This window comes from Rhagoletis zephyria, unplaced genomic scaffold (assembly GCF_001687245.7).
Source record: "Rhagoletis zephyria isolate East Lansing unplaced genomic scaffold, Rhagoletis_zephyria_1.1 Rzeph_scaffold_00191, whole genome shotgun sequence".
Lineage (NCBI taxonomy): Eukaryota > Metazoa > Arthropoda > Insecta > Diptera > Tephritidae > Rhagoletis > Rhagoletis zephyria.
In genome coordinates, this window is record NW_016157275.1 from 97,372 (window position 1) to 118,682 (window position 21,311).

The window sequence follows — 21,311 nt, forward strand, 5'->3', positions numbered from 1 at the left end:
CCTATCTCGGCAGCCAGTTCCAAAACGCCCTATCTCAGAAAACTTTTCAACAACGCCCTACTTAAGAATTTGATTGAAGAGNTATCGATGGCTGAGTGGAAGATCTACCTATCTCGGCAGCCAGTTCCAAAACGCCCTATCTCAGAAAACTTTTCAACAACGCCCTACTTAAGAATTTGATTGAAGAGCGCACTATTTCAGAATTTTATTGAAAAACATCCTATCTCAGAATTTTGTTGAAGAACGCCCTATCTCAAAATACATTGAAATAGGGCATTTTTAAATCGGCAGCTGAGATAGGTCGATCTTCCACTCAGCCATCGATAAATGCATATATATGTACGTAAATATACTCATAAATATTTAATTCAACAGATCGGTCTTCTGTCGTCTACAAAGGTGTACCGAGCGCTCATTTACCTGTTGCACATAGTGATGCATTACAAGTTCCAAATCATCCATCCGAACTCGAAACTGTCTATGATTGCAAACAGTCTATGGCAACGCCATTACCACTTGATGATGGATCTGATTACATTCCGATTGAAAACAATTTACCGTCTTTCATATCCCAAGAACACCTAAACAGCATGGTGCGTAAATTAAATCTCTCCCATAACAACGCAATGATTTTGGCATCAGAACTGAAAAGCGTGAATGTTTTAGCACCAGGAGTAAAAGTAACGGCCTACAAACATAGACAATATCTGTTTATGCCATATTTCAAGTTATCGGAAGATGGCACTCAGGCTTATTGCATTGATGTTACAGGTTTGATGAATGAAATGGGAATTACTGACTATAAACCCGAACAATGGCGTCTCTTTGTTGACGCATCAAAGCGAAGTTTGAAAGCAGTCTTGCTCTATCGCGATAATAGCAAGAAACCCGTTCCCATCTTGTATGCGGTTGGAATAAAGGAATCATACGAGACAATGCGATTAATCTTAGATTGCATCAAGTACGAAGAGAACAGGTGGCGCGTGAACTGTAATTTTAAAGTTCTCTCACTACTATCAGGCATGCAAACGGGCTACAATAAATACTGTTGTTTGTTCTGTCATTGGGATAGTAGAGCCAAATGCAATCACTATACCAAATGTGATTGGCCAAAATGAAAGGAACAATCAATTGGTCAAATCAATATAGTTGACGAGCCCTTGATAGCGCTCAATAAAATCATGCTTCCCGATTTACATATCAAACTTGGTGTTGTTAAGAATTACATCAAACAGTTGGTTAGAGTCAACGAAACTGCATTCCTATATTTGAAAAATAATGCCTTTCCAAAACTTTCCGTTGAAAAAATCTGTGAAGGTAGTTTTTTGATTGTATATGAGTGGAAATCTCTCAAGTGGTTGTAAACCGAATAAAGTGATTTGTGCGAAAATATCTTGACCGTCCAATTTTGGGTGGCCCATTATGTATTATATCTCTCTCTTGCTTTAAGAACCCTACAATTTTTATTCCAGGTGTGCTTAATGGGCCGGACATCAGAAGATTAATGAAGGATCAAGGCTTCTTGGAAATTCTTGATGGCACAGCAGCCGTTGCATGGGATGCAGTTCGGGCTTTAATTAAACACGTTCTGTGTAAAATTCGTTCACCAGAATATGCCATTTTTATTGCGAACTTGAGGAATCTTTTGACGCCTTTGATGTGCATATGTCGCTTAAAATCCACATGCTACACAGTCACTTTGACTTTTACGAGCAACAGCTTTCAACAGAAACCGACGAGGTAGGAGAGAGATTTCACCAATCCATTATGTGTTCTGAGGACCGATTCGCTGGAAAACGATTGAATTCAATGTTGGCGAACTAGGGTGGCCAGATATTATAGTGACATAATCAGTACAGTTGGGATCAAAAATCAGTACAAAGCCATAAAAATCAGCTCATTTTTAAGCGTATTTTTTATTATTAACAATATAACAACCAAATAACAGCGCATTAATTTAACAAAAAATAACTAATAGACTTTTAAATACATTATCAATATAAAAATTCATTACTTTAAAACAAATCAAAGGTATTACGTATGTATGTACAGCTGTGCTCAGGAAAATAGTAGAAAAATATATTGACAGGTTTTGAACATTTTTTCTTTCCTTACTTAGTTTAAATTTTTTATAAAAATATAGTTAATTCTATAACAAAAGACATGTGAGTTGAAGTCTCAAACTTTCTAGAAAATTTATAAAAATTGAGAAAATTTAAAAAAAAATTTGTAGCCCATTCAGTTTCAGTAGAAGACGAGCTCGAGTCAGAATCTGTTTGCATATTTTAAGCTACAAATTTAAAACATATTTAGTTGGTGTGCTTATTAAATACAACATTCACATTAAAATGTTGACTAAAAGATATATTACCGAATTATGAAATGAAATTTCGGTAGTTTGCACCATTTCCAAATTTTTATAACTTACATTGCACCGTAGCGGTAGTCGTCTTAAGTTTGAAATACTGACAGCCGATTTCTCAGTGGATGTTTAATTATAATCAAAAGATTATCTCTTATTGTCATCTTCTCAGTGTACTTAATATATGATTAACTCACCACCACCTTTCATAAGATTTATTAATGGCGAAACCAGCTTTTCCTGTAAAACCTGCAAATCGAGATTGCAAATCGGGTTGGATTAAATCCAAACAGTTTGTTATTTTGCGAAATCCTAGGAAACGAAACAGTTGCATGCTGACACCTTTTTAATAATGGTTCAAGTTTAATTAATGCTTTCAACCTGCTCACACGTATGTATGAGTTGTCAAAAACCATTCTTTTGAACATGTAAGCCTCAAGTAAATATCAATTACACCAATTTACAAAAGTATTTATTAAATGTAAAAATCAGTACAAAATCAGTACAAACTCAAAAAATCAGTAGATTTTGCGTACTGATTTCGGGCTCTTAAAAATCAGTACAATAGAAAAAAATCAGCACATATACTGATTAAATCAGCGCATCTGGCCCCCCTATGGCGGACTTTTGCTGGTCGATCGCAGGAGGCAAAGGATATTAAAAAAATCATTCGAGCAATAGAAACTAGCACAATATGCCAAAACGGGATTGAAGAGAATCCAAATTTAGGTCCGAATAGTATATAAACTAATATTATAAAAAAATATTACGAAATAAAATATGAGTTGTAACGCAAAACCACATATCTGAGCAATCAGTTGTATGAGAGCTATATGTTATAGTGAACCGATTTCCATGATTATCAGAAATAGCTAAGGTAATATCAAAATACAGTCACGTGCAAAATTTTAGTAAAATAACCTTAAAACTGAAGTAATTATTAACAAAAAACATAAAATTTAAGCAGATTTTTAAGCACCGTTATCTCGAAAACTAGAGCCAATCTGGAAAAACGGAGGACGCCATTGAATTTAAAAGATCCCAGTTAAGTAAGATCAGTCTTGATAATAGCTTTGTTTCTTTACTTCCCTAGCGTGATTCAATAATAAATGGTTTAATAATTATTGACAACCGCTGTTTGACACTCCCTTGCGTTTATGAAGGACGGAGAAACGGGAAAGAATGAAATCCCTTGGAGCGAAAATGGTAGTAGAAAAGTACACAAAGTAATCAATTAGTAGTGAAATTCCACCGGTTAGATATTCTCATATCAGGCATCATTCATAACCCACCACCATTTCTTGCTACGAATATAAACACCTCACATTTTTGATAAGAGCGATTTGACAACTCTTTATCCAAGATGATCCTATGAGCTTCCAATGATTTTTCCACAATATATGTCAAAGACTTAGTAATAACCTTCAGAACTTGCTATCACCCAGTTTTAGTAGCAAAATGTAATCGAAATCTTGTTAAGAAATAAATATATATGCAATAATAATAATAATAGATTACGCGCGCTTGCACACGTGTTAGTGTTTGGCCGAGCTTCTCCTCCGATTTGTGGCGTGCGCCTTGATTTTTATGAGCGATTGTATTTTTATGAGAAGCTGGTTTTCATGGCATAAATACACTCGGAAGTTTGCCATTACCTGCCGAGGGGCGACCGCTATAAAGGAAACCCCTTCTTCTAAATTTTTTGCAATGTTGCTTTGATCAAAACTTAAACCCAGGCCCTGCGGAGTGGAAGCGTGCACTGCTTACCACTACACCACAGCGCACAGTGGTTAATAAATGGGATTGAATGTTCATAATTCACTGGAGCCTTCATTTCTCAACCAATCTGATATTTTCAAGAGACTAGTTGAGCCCAATTTTGGAATTTTTATTTGTTTGTACTAAATTTTTTAGTGCAAAGTGAAGAAAATGCGCCAATTTTAAAGAATACCGATTCTCCTGTTCCAGCCAATAAAAGTTTCATAATAAAAACTAGTTAAAAACAATTGTAGGGTTCTCCCGAAACAAAAAAAAATAAAAAGTAATAATGTGAAATGTTATAAAAAAATTTTTACCAAAAGTATTTTTTTTTTGTTTTTAGTTTTTATAAAAATTTTGGGTATGCAGTTTAATAGATTACTAAATTTTAGTATAATAAAATGCAAGTCGCAAGTCGCTAAGAGTTCGCGTTGATTTTTAATAATTTTTTCGCTAACATTTCGAGCACATCTGCATGCTAAATGGGAAATAAAAGCTTTTGTTATGTTGTTAAAAATCAACGCGAACTCTTAGCGACTTACAACTTGCACTATTTTATACTAAAATTTAGTAATCTATAAAACTGCAATACCCAAAATTTTTATAAAAACTAAAAACAAAAGAAATACTTTTGGTAAAAATTTTTTTATAACATTTCAAATTATTCCTTTTTAATTTTTTTTTTTGTTTTGGGAGAACCCTACAATTGTTTTTAACTAGTTTTTATTATGAAACTTTTATTAGCTGGAACAGGAGAATCGGTCTTCTTCAAAAGTGGCGCATTTTCTGCATTTTGCACTAAAAGATTTAGTACAAACAAATAAAAATTCGAAAATTGAGCTCAACTAGTCTCTTGCAAATTTTATTAGCTTTCATTCAAAAAAAAATATATCAAATTGGTTGAGAAATGAAGGCTCTAGTGAATTATGAACATTAAATCCTATTTATTGACCACTGTGCAGCGACCGCACCAGTACATATATATACAGTTCTAGAAAATTACTTCAGAAACTACCTGACGCTTTTGATAAAAACTCTGAATCATCATGTCACACAGAGGCCAGTAATTGCAAGCCCATTTTCAATACGAGAAAGGTTCTCTTTCCCACTAACTCACGTTTTTCTCTTACAATAAAGTATTACTAGCATAAATCTCCACAAATCATTCCGTATCCTTCCTCAAATACCTCTAGAGATATTCTGTACGATAGTTCCACTTGTATGATCTATATATCCCTGCAGAAATGTGCATTATATAAGTTTCAGTATGTAAAGGAGGACCACGACCCCGTTTCCAATAACCGCCACTTTTCTACTGAGTATAGGATTGATTTCATATACTATCTCTATACCAAGTTCTAGTATTCTACTGCAAATTCCTCTTCATATGCGGTATGAGAAATTCAGTTTGTATGGGAGGTGCCAAGCCCCCATGACATATCCAAATTATTTTTAGTCTATAACCATGCTTGCAAATTATACTTGTACTCACTGTTAATAGTTTGATTAATTTACTCTTTTTCCACTTTATAATGACGGATATTTTAAAGCAAAGTAAAATAATTAATTAAAAAATGGCAGCTTTTCATGTGGACCACTTCTAATGTGAAAAGTCGATTTGTAAGTGTCCAAATCCGGTATCCCCAAATATACGTATTTATCTTGTATTCTATCTGCAGTGAAATTAATACCAGTAGGTGCAAACTAGTTAAAGCAATTTCGTTTTAATAATAATAGTAATATTTTAGACGTGAGTTGAATTTGTGTCGTTTATATACAGAGAGCGCAAATGGGTTAAAAGAAATTTAGGTTTTCATCAGTTAAATGTACTTTATATGCATATACAAATAAACATATGTGTTGGGTTCGAATATATAACTTTAAAGATTTAATGGTCGTATGTATAACATAAGAGTTAATGTTCACGAAGGAGTTAATAGCAAACGTCATTTGACATTTCTTATTCTCTTTCTTCGTTTATTATTGTTTTTGGCTAATTGTTTTCCTTCGTTAGTTTTTCTACCGCCTGCATATTTCGTTCGCCCGCTTTAAATATTCACATACAAATTTTAAAGTTTCTTTTGAATAATTAAGGTAAATTGAATCAAATTTTAAACTAGTAAACCGCGACTTTTATTTGGAAATCTACAATCAACTCTAACAAGGAATCTACTCGCAGTCAACATTTGGGAAAACACTGCAACCAAATGTATTGTACAACAAGTAAAAAAATTTAAGTTCGGTCAAAGCCGAGGGGAGGTGGGCGTGGCTATTGTCCGATTTTTTTAATTTTCAGCCATTTGGAATGTTTTACCAAGACCAACAACTGTTCAAGTTTGGGAGAAATTGGTGGATCGGTTACCAAGATATACATATGTAATCATACGTGGGCGTGGCTACGCCTATTTTCCAAAAATGTGTAATCTTATTTTCTGCCCAAAGATCATTGTAAATATCAATTTTGAGTGCATAAGCTTCTATAGTTATTAAAATATCGCAGTTTTCTCATTTCTGAAAACTACCGTTATAAGGGAGGTAGGCGTGGTTATTGGCGGATTTTGCCCATTTTCAATACCATCCGTCCTACGCTCAAAAGAAGTACACATACTAAATTTCGTCAAAATATCTTAATTTTTACTTGAGCTATCATGTGCACAGATGGACGGACGGACAGACGGATCGCTTAATCGATTTATTTTTTCATTCTGAGCAGTAACGTATACAAACACAAGAAAGTCTAAGTTCGGGTGGAGCCGAACATTAAGCATTTCTGAAATTTACCGCGGCCGTAATTTTAGTCCGATTTCAATAATTTTCAACGTTTTGCTTTTATGTGGCAAGCACAATAACTGTACCGAGTTTGGTACAAATTGGTAGAACGGTTACCGAGATACATATATGTGATCATAGGTGGGCGGTGTCACGCCCATTTTCCCAAATTTTACCATAAACGTATTTTTTGGTAAAGAATTGTTGCAAGCATCAATTTTGAATAAATTAGCTTTATAATTTCCTGATTTATCGAAGATTTTGTATTTCTCTAAATTACCGTTATATGGGATGTGGGCGTGGTTATTGTCAGATTTTTTAATTTTTCGGCCATTTAGTATGCTGTACCAAGGCCAACAACTGTGCCAAGTTTGGAAGAAATTGGTGTAGCGGTTACCAAGATATACACATGTAACCATAAGTGGGCGTGGCTACGCCCATTTTCCAAAAATTTATAATATTCTTATTTTTCGTCTAAAAATTATTGTAAATATCAATTTTGAGTGAATTATCTTCAGTAGTTACTAAAATATCGCAGTTTTCGTATTTCTGAAAATTACCGTTATATGGGAAGTGGGCGTGGTTACAGTCCGATTTCGCCCATTTTCAATACCAACCTATCTTGGATTAACGGAAACCTACATACCAAATTTCGTTGAGATATCTCAATTTTTGCTCGAGTATCGTGTACACGGACGGACGGACAGACGGACGGACAGACAGACATGGCTTAATCGATTTCTCTATTCACTCTGAGCATTTATGTACACATTTGTCCATATCTATCTCGATTCGTTTTGGCTGTTACAAACAACCGTTATATGAACAAAATTAATATACCCTTGTGCACAAGTGCGCTCGGGTGTAAAAAAGAAAGGCGCACAGTGGTCGGATAAGGCATGTTTTACGCGAAAAAGTCCTATTTTTAAACTGTGATAAATTAAATGCAATAAATGGAAAATGATGATTTCATAAGAAATATTACATAATAAAATTTTGTTGCCAAATTATGAATATCTTAATAACACGGATTATTGTTCAAGAAATATTTTTTCAAAAAGGTGTAACTAATTTGTAGGGCCGAGGAGGATCTTCATTCCTTTACCAGAAAGTAATGCAAAGGGTCCGTTAAGGATCTACGAAAAGAAAAGCCGCGCATATTTACTCGCGCCAAAAAGAGTGGCGGCCATTTTTATTAAAAACGGGGCTTATTTTTCAAGAAATATTTTCTTCAAAACGGTATAACTAAAGAGTAGAGCAGAGTAGGATCTTCATTCCTTTACCAGAAAGTAATGCAAAGGGTCCGTTAAGGATCTACGAAAAGAAAAGCCGCGCATATTTACTCGCGCCAAAAAGAGTGGCGGCCACTTTTATTACACTAAACCAACTTTAGCAGTCGTTGCAAATAACATAAAGTATATAAAACACTACGAATTAATGTAATTTTCTATATTTAGCATTATGTTATTTATAAGATGTGTCTTGACAATATGAAGTCATTTTCAAAAACCGAAAATAACGAATCCAATATGGTGTCCAAGAATTTAAAAAATTACTGAATTTACATGAAATTTGGTATTTTGAGGTTATTAAGTTCGCTTATTACAAATCTCAAACTAGTTTTAGAAAATTGAGAATTCAAAATCCAATATGGCGTCCGACAGTTAAATAAATTATTGAATTTTTATTCGCTATTTAGAGGTTCGCATTCATGGCAACTCCGAAGGCTGTTATCGGAAGTTATCGTTACCGAATATTACGCACTTCCTTACTGGACACATCTGTTATTCTTCTATATCCAATATGGCGCCCAAGAATTTAAAAATTTACTAAATTTTCATGACATTTGGTATTGCCTTTGGTATGCCTTTGCCAGTAGGGCATTTTTCTGAGGAAGCCCAGGAGGCTCGCAACAAAGACTTCAGATGGTACCGCGAGCATAACAATCGAAAAATTACCAGGAAGGAATCTAACGAAGATTTATTTCACATGTTAATTATAACATCTGATCCTGTTATATCCAGTATGAGACGACCCCCTCTTCGAAAAGCAGATGCCATTTCAGAAGTTGTCAGTCTTTTGCGTGAACCAACTCAAAACGCATTCGTTTTTGTTGAAAGTGACAGAGATGAGTGAAAACATATTTCGTCATTTCTTTTTTAAATTGTTGTCTGTAATATTAGTTAATACAGAGTGTTTGGTAGACGTTTGAAAATACGTAAACTGGTGATAGTTGGGGCCATCTGCTATGTGTTCCGCCAGAAATTTCGACTAGGCCCCCAAAGTTTTATATATTTTTTTTTAATTTCTCATTTACAAAAATTTAAACCTGAACAACGTTATTTAAAATTGAGAAAAGTTTAGTTTTGGAAATCACCAATTTGGTATGAAATAACAAAAAATCTGAAAAAATTGCTTGGGCTGAACATGTAGCAAGGCGGCCCCAACTATCCTCCATTTATAGATGTAATTATTGTTATTAATTCATAATTTGATCATAAATTCATTTTAAATATGTTCGATCAAATACAATAACTCAGTAATTTTGGTTAACAAATATATTGTGTTACTCAACTAAAAATGACAGTTAATTTGACAGATTTCAACTGAAAAAGTTTGAATGTAATATAGAACTCGAGATCAGTGAGCCTTAAAACGTAGGTCTTTTACTTCTTGGTAAATTTTCCTTTCTTTTGGAGAAATTGACAGCCCATTCGACAGCTGTCAAATCTCAAGGTTTTAATTTCACGTAAAATTCGTGGCTAGCGTGTCTAAAACCCACCAATAGCATTTAAAAACCATTTCCTTATTATCAGAAAAATTAACAGTCAAGTCAACTCTGAAAGCTTTAATTTGAATTTATTTATTTATTTTATTTATTTATTTATATAAGTCAAACATACAACCATAGGTTATTTTTACAATGATTGACCTTAAACTAAAAATTTAACAATAAAATTTAAAAAGATTAAAAAAAATAAAAAAAAGACTAAAATAAAAGTAATAAGACTGGGGCTGTAGAAGGTATTAGAGAAAGAAAAATAGTAGGGATTAAATTGGAAATTAATTGAATTAATGAGAAATTATTTAAGTAAGCGCAAGTTCTCTTTTATACACTTCATTTTTGGGGGTAAATTATTCCAAAGACGGACAGAGAACACAAAGTATTGACGTTCAGTCACCAATCATCAATTTATTCATTGGGACTAAGTTCAGCGAACGGTAAGATTTGGAAAACAGAAGTCGATCTTTGAGATATCTGGGTTCCTGGGTAGTAATGATCTTCTGAAGTAACACTAAACATTTAAATTTAAGCAAATCGTCAAAAGATATCGATGCAATTTGTTTCGCAAAAACAGAAATATGGTCATAACGTTTTTTACAGTAAACGTATCTCGCGATATTATTATACAAAACATTGAGTTTACTACGGCACACACTATCACAATGAGAATATAACTCACAACCATACAGTAACGTTGGTAACAAATACGTTTTAGCTAGAAGCAGTCGAATTTTCACTGGTGTAAAGTGTTGAGTAGTCCATAAATTTCGGAGCATACCATATACTTTGCCTATGGCACTAAAAATATGGTTACTCCACGTCAGTTCTATTAAATGTAACGCCTAAATTTTTAACAGTATCCACGTATTTAATCACAGTATTGTTTAGTCTGACTTCTGTATAGTCGTCAAGCTTGACATATTTCCTGTATATGGCGATGCATTGAGATTTATCAGGATTAAGGATTAATCCGTTGTCAGAAGCCCACCTGCTTATAAATCTCAAGTCCAAATTCAAATTGCTGATGCAAACATTAATACAGTTAAGAGGACAGCTAACATGTAATTGAACATCATCGGCATATACATGGGCATCACTTTATTTAATTACACTAAACAAACCGTTAATATACAATACAAACAAAAGCGGGCCAAGTATAGAACCTTGAGGTACACCTCTGGTTATAGGTAAGAAGTTGGATATAGTGTTACCGGCACATACTGCTTGTAGTCGATCACTGAGATATGTTTCCACAAGAGTTGAAGCCGACGTTGAAAAATTAAATAAGTTTTTGAGCTTCAAGATTAAAAGTTCGTGATCTACAGAGTCAAATGCTTTGGAATGGTCAAGTAAAGTAAGAAAAGTCACACGCTTTTCGTCAATGTTTAGTCTTATGTCATCCGACACTTTTAGGAGTGCCGTGGNGACATCACTATATTTAATCACACTAAACAAATCGTTAATATACAATACAAACAAAAGCGGGCCAAGTATAGAACCTTGAGGTACACCTCTGGTTATAGGTAGGAAGTTGGATATAGTGTTACCGACACATACTGCTTGTAGTCGATCACTGAGATATGTTTCCACAAGAGTTGAAGCCGACGTTGAAAAATTAAATAAGTTTTTGAGCTTCAAGATTAAAAGTTCGTGATCTACAGAGTCAAATGCTTTGGAATGGTCAAGTAAAGTAAGAAAAGTCACACGCTTTTCGTCAATGTTTAGTCTTATGTCATCCGACACTTTTAGGAGTGCCGTGGTGCAGCTCCTACTGGATCTAAACCCCGACTGCAATGGGTTCACCAAGGCGTTGTTATTCAGAAAAGTGTTTATCTGGCGATGCATGATACGCTCAAGCACTTTAGATAGAAACGGCAATATTGCAATCGGTCGGTAGTCACCATTCGGTTTTTTTAAAGGTATAATCTTGGCTCTTTTTTTAAGGAAAGATCCTTGGTAATAAACATTTAAGGAACTTTGGATGAGTACCATCCATACCGGCCGCATTGGATTTGACACTAAGTATGGACTGAACTACTTCACAGTCGTCGACACATTCAAAACAAAAACTGGACATCACGACATTTAAATTAGAATTGTAACTCTCATAACATATATTATTTGCAGAATCGGGCAAACACACAAATTGCTCATTTAACACATTTACATTAACATTACATGATTCGGGAATATAATGATTTTTGCTCCCAACCCCGATCTCACGAATTCTTTTCCACGTATGCCTCGAACCAACCGCAATGCTAAACTGATGCTCATAATATTTTAGTTTACTTAATCTAATTGATTTGTTGACGTCTCGTCTGCAAGCCTTAAAGGTGTTATAGTTCTCCGAAATTCTGAAACTCTTCCATTTGCGATACGCTTTGTTGCGTTTATATATCAAATTTTTAATATGGTTGTTGAACCATGGCCTTTTTTTATCATTGACTGATTTGTATACAACGGGCACAAACCGATCAAAGAGCGAGCTAAAGTTTTCTTCAATGAAGTTAATTTGCTCATTACTAGATATTAAGTTGCGGATACATCCCCAGTCAATTTCCTCCACAGCTTCTGCAAGATGCTTATAATCTATATGTAGAAAGTCACGATATGAATAGGATTTAGTGTCGTAGGTCAGTTGAAAGTCATATGTCATAAAAATTAAATCATGTTTAGAAAAACTTGCAACAGAAAGCTGGTCAAATAGCAGAACCTTTGTGGTGTCATTAACAAAAAATATATCTAGCAAAGAGCTACTAGTTTGCGTGAAGTGTGTAGGCATTGAACCGTTAGCAGGGAATAAGCCCAAGTTTTGCATGGCTAGCGCGAACTTACTTTCACATAGCAGGTCGCTGTTAAAATCCCCTGCTATAACAATGTTACTATAATTAAGACACAAGTTTTCGATGAAGTCAACAAATGGTGCATAGGCAATGTGCCTGTTGGGTCTATATACGCAACCAATAAGGATTTTATCATACTTGGATGTTATTTCAATAAAAATATATTCTATTAAGTTGCCAGTTTCTGACTTACATTTAAGGGAACAAGACAGACTACTTTTGACAAACACTGCAACGCCACCACCACCAAATTGTATAACCATTAACACAAAACGAATCATTGTTATGCCATGTGGAGAACCATGTTTCAGATACACACACAATATCTATATCAGAAGACTCAAATATATATCTACCTTCGTCAATTTTGGATGGTAGACTCTGATCATTAAGATGGCATATCTTCAATCCAGATTTTACGAATCATATTAAAAGTGGTATCTCTGCCTTTGGAAAAGTATTTATCTTTATCCATCATTGGCAAAACAAGTAAAGCAGAGAACATTATGCTTAAAACCCTGTAAAAAGCGAATATTACCAAACGTGAAAGAAACTACAGTTAAAACAAGATTTAAGAGAAAGTTTAAGTAGCGGAAAAAGAGAACATGAGAGGAAGACGGGAAGAAATAGAAGAGGATACAATTTCTTTTTACACATCTCCTTACTTAGCTGCTCAAGCTGCGCACATTCATTCTCAACTTTCACAAGCCTCACCACAAAGTCTCTCATACTCCGCTTTATATTAGACAGGTCAGCTGTGATCTCGCTTATTCTGCTCAGTATTTGCTCTTCTGACACCTTTAGTCGCTCAGTTATCTGCTCCATTGCATTCTCTATTTTTGCTTCAAGCAGTGTAATCCATGAAGGTGGAGGGCAATTCTCGTCGTTACCCGCTTTAAGTTGGGGCGTGGGTGGTTTTGGTGGCGAAATGCCGACCAGGTGCGCAGATTTAGTGCGAGTTCCCATGCTTGTACAGATGCAGTAAAAAATAACAAAAATGCAAAAATTCACCGTCACTTCGAGTNACAAGTTTTCGATGAAGTCAACAAATGGTGCATAGGCAATGTGCCTGTTGGGTCTATATACGCAACCAATAAGGATTTTATCATACTTGGATGTTATTTCAATAAAAATATATTCTATTAAGTTGCCAGTTTCTGACTTACATTTAAGGGAACAAGACAGACTACTTTTGACAAACACTGCAACGCCACCACCACCAAATTGTATAACCATTAACACAAAACGAATCATTGTTATGCCATGTGGAGAACCATGTTTCAGATACACACACAATATCTATATCAGAAGACTCAAATATATATCTACCTTCGTCAATTTTGGATGGTAGACTCTGATCATTAAGATGGCATATCTTCAATCCAGATTTTACGAATCATATTAAAAGTGGTATCTCTGCCTTTGGAAAAGTATTTATCTTTATCCATCATTGGCAAAACAAGTAAAGCAGAGAACATTATGCTTAAAACCCTGTAAAAAGCGAATATTACCAAACGTGAAAGAAACTACAGTTAAAACAAGATTTAAGAGAAAGTTTAAGTAGCGGAAAAAGAGAACATGAGAGGAAGACGGGAAGAAATAGAAGAGGATACAATTTCTTTTTACACATCTCCTTACTTAGCTGCTCAAGCTGCGCACATTCATTCTCAACTTTCACAAGCCTCACCACAAAGTCTCTCATACTCCGCTTTATATTAGACAGGTCAGCTGTGATCTCGCTTATTCTGCTCAGTATTTGCTCTTCTGACACCTTTAGTCGCTCAGTTATCTGCTCCATTGCATTCTCTATTTTTGCTTCAAGCAGTGTAATCCATGAAGGTGGAGGGCAATTCTCGTCGTTACCCGCTTTAAGTTGGGGCGTGGGTGGTTTTGGTGGCGAAATGCCGACCAGGTGCGCAGATTTAGTGCGAGTTCCCATGCTTGTACAGATGCAGTAAAAAATAACAAAAATGCAAAAATTCACCGTCACTTCGAGTCACAGCAATAAAAGCCTGAGTGCAAGAACAAAGTCAGCTAATGCAGCGAAAAGAAAAACGATAGCGGTGACTAGGGACACGAATTTCGATACGATACGATACCATATCGATACTTTTGGCACTGGATACCGATATATTCTACTCGTTGGTTTTAAAACTATATTTTTAGGAATCGAGTACCAGAACCCTAGTATCGTCATAAACTCACATTACAAGGATAATGTTATTAACAATTCTTCCCGATATAAATTGGGCTTTTAAGAGCAGAAATGTGTAATATTGTTAGGATTGCATGTGGTGGAATTTGAACCCGCGACCTCGGTGTTTTAAGACAACACCTCAATCTCTACGTGTTGTTACACAATATGTTAGTGTTTGACCGAGATTCTCCTCCGATTTGTCAAGTGCGCCTTAAGTTCTGAACACATTAAAAACGACGAGCTACGGGCCACAACTTTCATTTTGTTATCTTCATTGTCTAAACGCTTTNCACATCTCCTTACTTAGCTGCTCAAGCTGCGCACATTCATTCTCAACTTTCACAAGCCTCACCACAAAGTCTCTCATACTCCGCTTTATATTAGACAGGTCAGCTGTGATCTCGCTTATTCTGCTCAGTATTTGCTCTTCTGACACCTTTAGTCGCTCAGTTATCTGCTCCATTGCATTCTCTATTTTTGCTTCAAGCAGTGTAATCCATGAAGGTGGAGGGCAATTCTCGTCGTTACCCGCTTTAAGTTGGGGCGTGGGTGGTTTTGGTGGCGAAATGCCGACCAGGTGCGCAGATTTAGTGCGAGTTCCCATGCTTGTACAGATGCAGTAAAAAATAACAAAAATGCAAAAATTCACCGTCACTTCGAGTCACAGCAATAAAAGCCTGAGTGCAAGAACAAAGTCAGCTAATGCAGCGAAAAGAAAAACGATAGCGGTGACTAGGGACACGAATTTCGATACGATACGATACCATATCGATACTTTTGGCACTGGATACCGATATATTCTACTCGTTGGTTTTAAAACTATATTTTTAGGAATCGAGTACCAGAACCCTAGTATCGTCATAAACTCACATTACAAGGATAATGTTATTAACAATTCTTCCCGATATAAATTGGGCTTTTAAGAGCAGAAATGTGTAATATTGTTAGGATTGCATGTGGTGGAATTTGAACCCGCGACCTCGGTGTTTTAAGACAACACCTCAATCTCTACGTGTTGTTACACAATATGTTAGTGTTTGACCGAGATTCTCCTCCGATTTGTCAAGTGCGCCTTAAGTTCTGAACACATTAAAAACGACGAGCTACGGGCCACAACTTTCATTTTGTTATCTTCATTGTCTAAACGCTTTTCGATGGCGACATGATTTTTTGAATGCGTCGGCGACATCATGAATTTGTACGAGTTTGACATAAAAGAAGAGGAAGAAACGGATCTAATCTGGCCACAACCACAGTCGTACGCGACGCCCGGTCGGCGCCAAAATAATTATCTACATAAGAGTACATATTAAAATAATTTGACAGCTATGGTCCATAGCTCGTCGTTTTCGTTATGTTCGGGCTATTAATGTTATGGCACAAATGGGGTCCCTACAGCTTTATGTCGACTTTGAACGGCGATTTTGTTTTTATGGGAAGCTGTTTTTCATTTTCAAGTTTTGAGCACTTCTAATCATTACACCACAGCGGCCTATATACGAGACCTATATTCATAAAATTTTTTTGGATTTTGGTATCGATATTTGGATTATCGAGTCTTTTTATTCCGATATTAATGGGTACCCGATATTTTTAAAGCGATACTTTAAATGAGTGCCATATCGATACTTTCTGTTCGATATCGTGTCCCTAGCGGTGACAGCGGCAGCGTCGGCGGTTAATAAGTCAGCGGCAAATGAGTGGGAAAAGATGCAGTAACCTTGAAGGCGGCAATGATTGTGCACAGTTTATATAAATTTAGACAACCAACAACACTGAAATTGCGCACGCAATTGGCGTGTAGACGAACCTTTTAGCACTCTGTTTAAAATTGTATGTAACAAAATTACCGATTAAATTTAATAACTTTACAGAGCGAAAGTAAAACACGTCTGCTCACGTCAGATGCTCTTCTATTATTTGTGATCAGCATGTTTAAAAACTTTATCAGTAACGCTTTTAAAAAGATTCTCTGATTTTTATAAAAATTGGCAGTCCGTTTGATAGCTGTCGACTGTCAAATTTTTAATTTGACATAAAATTCGTACTAGTGCGCCTAAAAACCTAACAAGTGGTATTCTCATAAAGATTTTCTTATTTTTAGAGAAATTAGCTGTTGATTTGACAGCTTTCAACTATCAAACTGAACATTTTATGGCATATCCAGATTTAGCATAGCAAAAATACTACGATGATGCATTTTTATTGTAATCGTAACAGCCCTTCTAATTTTTCGCGTAAAACATAACTTCTCCGACCACTGTGGAGCGTAAGAACGAGAGAGAGCTGTTAGTTTCGGCTAGTTTTGAATATCGAGGGCTTATATTCAATACCCTTCATCTGCAATTTTGATGAAAATGAGTTTTTGATGGTAACGTGAGCTCCGATTAATTTTTTAGCCATGACAATTATGTCAACCTTAAAATATAGTTTTAGTGGATTTATATATTCTCGTTTTGAAAATTCCACTATCTGCAATAACATTTTGTTATAAGAACAAAATCCTCTATCTACATAATTTTGCTGGAAAATTATTTTTATTAACATTTTTTTGTGGCAGGTAAGTTACATGTGCCTATGTATGTATGTATGTATATGTTACCGGTAAAATCCGATCTTAGGTCAAACTAGTTTTGCCCAGGCTAAGCTAGTTCTACCTAATGCGATATATCTGTCCAACCGAAACCAAATATGATAAAACAAAAAATCTTCCATACTCCGTAAAACATAGCGTCATCAAACTCCATTATTCCATTCTTTCTCAAGTTGGTGACCCTGGAAAACTGCTATTATTATTCCTATTGCCAAACTAAATAGAAACAATTCATTAGTTTCTAACTACATACCCATTTCCCTCCTCCCCTGCATATCTAAAGTATTACGCTGGAAAAATGGTGAGAGGATGTACAATGTTGTTAAGTCTTTCCTTTACAACCGGAAGTTCGCTGTTCGGGTCAGTAACTCTTTTTAATGGTGTCCCACAAGGATCACCACTTTCGGTTATTTTATTCAATATAGCCTTTGGGAAAGTTAGCTCCATTATATTTTTTCTAAGACTAAGGACTTGCCGCAATTGGTCCGTATCTTCAGGAGCTAAGATTTCGGTTTTTCACATATGCAGAAAACACAAATGTATACATCCAACCCTCTCCGTGTATGACACCCCTATCCAGTATACTGAGACATTGAAAATATTGGGAACAATTTTTGACAATAAACTTACTTTTAAGCAGCACTGCCATAATGTAAGATTAAGCTTACTTGCTAGACTAAATATTATAAAGTTTTTATAATTTAAGTATTCTTTAGTTCATATAACTACACTGGTAAATGTAATTAGGGCTTTTATATTGGGAAAAATTGACTTTGGAGTCGTAATTTACGGACACTGCGCAAAAAGCTTCTTAAATTGCTAGAAACACCTTACCCTGCAGCAGTCAGAAGAACCATAGCTAGGGTTCGAAATTTCAGACTTTGGTATCGATACTGAGTACTCATTCTGGCATCGAGCTCATGGTATCGATACTCTAAAATTATCAGGGAAAAAGTATCGATACTACTCAGTATCAGACTCATTAAAATACGTTTTTGGGATACTAAAATTATTTTGTTCTTCAATCGTATATCTAGTTATTTCCTAAAATTAAAACAATAGACATTTAAAATATTTGATTTTTATTTCATTGCAGAACTTACTTCCACGTTAGAAGTAATTTAAACGTTAAATGTACACACATATTTACTTTCACGAATTTTAAATTTCATTAAGAATTTTTGGAAACTTTGTGGGTATGCATTTTGTATAATATTGTGCAAGTTTTAATTAAAAGTCAACGGTAGTAGCCTACACGGAAAGTTGAATAGGTTACAAAACTGCATACCCTAAAAGTTTCTAAAAATTCTGTATTTTCGTGAACTTTAAAGTAAAGTTAAAAGTAAAGTTGTATGGCCTTATTCATTAAAAATAAAAAAGGTTTATAAACTATAAGCTGAAAAATGTATGAAAGTGTCATTTTATTTAAGCTCTTTAAGCCTACTTTATTTTTTATCAATAAGGCCATTAAACTTTAACTTATTTGGTTTACGTTATGTAACAGACCACACGAAATTTCAGTTTATTTTAAGTGATGGACAAAATTGAATGATAGTAATCCATATAAGCAAAGAAAATTGGGTTGCTAATGGAAGACAAAATTTAAAAAGTGTGTTTTTTAAAAAGTATTCGATACTACGAGTACTTTGGAAAGTATCGAGTAAAATCACCAAATAAGGTATCGAGTATTAAAGTACACATTTTTATACCCTCAGTATCGATACTTACTCAATATCGATAGTATCGTTCGGCTATGGTTAGCCATGAGGTAAAGTACATCACAAAGATGTTCATCCCAAAGATTGGTCACTGCAAAAATGAGACTGCAACGTCGAATCCTGATTTCAAAAAAAAAAAAAAACGATGAAGCAAGCAATCAGCTTTATTTCGTGTATTAAGCTACATCAAAGATTTGGACTTCATATCTACTCCGATGCCTACTAAAGTAAAAACTCTACCGTAAGGGCATTTGCCCAGTTCTATACTCATAAATAAACTGGGAGCTTATTTTTACAGACGGTTCCAGATATGATAGCGGCTGTTCTTTTGCGGTAACAAAAGGGCTTGGTCGTCGGTGCTTTTCCGCGTACTGCTCGGCATTTACAATTGCTAGAAGCTATACGTTTCGCCTCTACAAACCAAGGAAATTTCCTCACATGCACGGACAGTAAATCAGCCATCTAAACCATCTCTAACAGTGCTAATGATCCTCGTATAATTTCGAAACCACATGAAATACTATTTCAACGCAAAAACACCATTAAAATTATGTGGCTACCTGAGCACGTCGGAATAGAAGGGAACAAGTTTGCAGACCAATGATTAATGTGTTAAAAACTTAGTTTAACATAACATTTACATCTAAAGAACTGATATTTTCATTATTCTGCAAAATCCCCTATCAGCACATTTTTTAATATAAATAATTACAATTCGAATTACAATAACCTCTATCTGATCTTTACACTAGAATAAAATGAATTAAAGGTAAAATCCTAGTTTTAATATATAGCGTGAATTTTTAAGACATGCGTGGGTACTTAAAATTATTAACACTTTTAAAAATAGCTGTTAAACATTTTTTTTGCTCTCTTGAAAAATTGAATTTTTGCAGATAGAGAGTATTGAATATAAGCCCTCGATATGTACAACGTACGTTTTACATTTATATCTTTAAAGTTAAAGAAACTAGTGTTAAGAAAATTGTCGCTTACAACGTTATTCGCGGCAGCCATTCATATGTTGGAAATATTGCTGGAAAACCTTAAAATGTTTGCACGGAACCATGGCGCAATAAATAGGTGAAGATAAAGCTGATGCCACATAAAACTTTTGCTTCGCTTTACGTGACAGATTCGCTTTGACAGATAAGACGAATTGTATGAAAATGAACAAAGCATGCCCCATAAATCCCATCTTTTTGCGCGCTTTGACAATCAGCCGCTTTAATATTTATTTTGTTTCGTAATTCCTAGTTCTCATGCAGAAACATAAAACTTAATTACATTGCTGATAATTTTAAAGGAAAATATATAAAATACACAGCCACTTTGACGAGTAAAAAAGCGGTACAAAATTTTTTTCTTGGCGTTCATTGTGGCATACCTTTTGCGTCTCGCGCTTTGCTGGAAAAGTTATAAATGTCACGCAAAGCTACAAAGTTTTATCTGGCGTCAGCTTAGAACAGCTTTCTCGCTTTATTTTTTATAAGCTTTTATTTAACATGGTCATCCCGCGCAAATCGCGCAAATTTCTAATCGATTTTAAACTGACTTCCCGACAATTTAGAGACTTGAAATTTTCAGCATAGTTCCAATCACGATGACACTGCAATTTAAAATGTAAATGAATTCTCCATATGGTCCAGGGGCCTTGATTCAAAGGCGGTCAAAAAATAGTAAGATTTATGGCTAACAGAACGTAATTTGCCAAAGAACGTAAAACCACTATAAAATTGTTAAAGCTGCCGGCGCGCCGCGGCGGTAGTGTAGCAAAGCTATTCCTAGTCTAGATATGAACCTCGTTGTAGGCATCATATCAAGGAGATACAATTAAAAGACTCCAGATGTCGCCCCGCCAGAAGAAGTTAAATATTGCACCTAAATGTATGCCATTCTACAGCGGAAATGGACGACACGCCATTTCTTTAAATAAAATTAACTGCTGCTATATGTACATATGTATGTTTATACAAAACGTAAGCAAACAACATTTTGCTTGCCAAGTCTTCTGTTCTCTTTCATTGCAAGTTGAATTATTTTAAAATCTATTGCAAAATTTTTTACATAAAATAAAATAACACTTTTTAATATACAACGCTTTTATAAATGGACTAAAAATTATAAAATAAAATAATGTAAAAAAAAATATTTTTTAAAAACAAGCTTTTATTTAACCTGTACAATGAAAGGAATAAAATGAAGTAGTGTAACAAAAGATTTTTTAGCAAGACAATTTTGTCAAAACTGCACTAAAATGAATAAAATAAAATAACTTTAGAT

The 21,311-nt window shown here is 34.9% G+C and overlaps 1 protein-coding gene across 10 annotated transcripts in view; it reads left to right on the top strand.

Moving 5' to 3' along the window:
- LOC108358004 (CUGBP Elav-like family member 2) overlaps positions 1-21,311 on the top strand; it is a 364,101-nt gene that overhangs the window by 83,165 nt on the left and 259,625 nt on the right. The gene's annotated exons all lie outside the window — the stretch shown is intronic.